The sequence below is a fragment of the Penaeus monodon genome, chromosome 18, assembly GCF_015228065.2.
Source record: "Penaeus monodon isolate SGIC_2016 chromosome 18, NSTDA_Pmon_1, whole genome shotgun sequence".
Lineage (NCBI taxonomy): Eukaryota > Metazoa > Arthropoda > Malacostraca > Decapoda > Penaeidae > Penaeus > Penaeus monodon.
Genome location: NC_051403.1, coordinates 42,808,481 through 42,809,674, shown reverse-complemented (window position 1 = coordinate 42,809,674; position 1,194 = coordinate 42,808,481). Strand labels below are relative to the sequence as shown.

At 31.0% G+C, this 1,194-nt stretch overlaps 1 long non-coding RNA gene across 1 annotated transcript in view; it reads right to left on the bottom strand.

The window, feature by feature from the left end:
- The window catches only part of LOC119584514, a 3,113-nt gene extending 2,561 nt beyond the window's left edge, over positions 1 to 552 (bottom strand). The window contains exon 1 of the long non-coding RNA XR_005229823.1: positions 361 to 552. This is a non-coding gene — a long non-coding RNA (uncharacterized LOC119584514). The remainder of the gene's footprint in view (positions 1 to 360) is intronic.
- Between the last annotated feature and the right edge of the window lie 642 nt (positions 553 to 1,194).

Below are 1,194 nucleotides of genomic sequence, written 5' to 3'. Positions count from 1 at the left end.
CCAGCGTTTTGTCTCTCCATTCCGGGACAGTAATGGAAAACCCGAATTGATACCTCCCCGAATAGATTTCTTTACTACTGCCCATCATTTGAAGACTTCATATGCAAAAAACAAATAAAAACATGATAATATATATATATATATATATATATATATATATATATATATATATATATATATAATATATATATATATATATATATATATATAATATATATTTTTTTTTCTTCTTCTTTTTTTTTTCTTAACAAGGTTTATGGTTTTGCGAATGTATTTGGGAAGGTGCATTGTTTTAAAGTTCCGTTTATGAAGGTATATGTTGACAAGACTTTTTCAAGAAATACACAGAACGTGATTCACCTGACTGTTGGAGGGTTAGCGGCGGCCACAGCTGTAAGAACAAGATCGCTTCCTTCAAGAACGTCTAGTCTTCCTGAAGGGACTTTAACCCACACTGGCCCGTCTGCAGGTAGCAAGGAGAAAATAATTGCGTGTTAATTATCATGATGTGATCATCTAATTTTCTGAAAAGGAATGTAGTGGCCTGTGATAATGCATTAGATGAAAGGGAAAAATATGTTTATGAATACTAGGTATGGTAGAAAAAGTGCACAAACTAGATATAGTGAAACTGAGACAACATTCATATTCATTTTCAGACCAGATGGAATACAGGATGATTCCGAAACTGTTGTGTCAGTTTCAGTAAATGTAGCTTGTGCATTGTGTTTTTTTCTACCATAGGATCAATACGGTAGTGTTTTACCACTCTACTAGGTATGTGTTCAATACCCTTTCCTAGATAGTCTATTCAGTATTGTTATTTGAGAATGACGCTTTAGATGTTCGTGAATGATAAGTTTTTATATTATATCATGAAAGATGAATGTACTTTGTACTGTTATTAGATAACAAAATATAAAATGTGGTTAATTGTCCTTTACACACACAAACACACAGAAAAAAAATAATGTTCAAAAGTAACAAATGAATAAATAAATAAATAGAAATAATAATGATAATTAAGCGTTATCCATAACTCACTCCCGAATATTGTTACTACGCGATACAGACGTGTAAATTGTTGATTATCAATAGCATATATTACTGGTAAAAGAATCAGATAATTCAGATAAAATAATCGGCATACATTCACCATCAAAGAGAATTATTCCCATAACCTTTTGTAAAAGA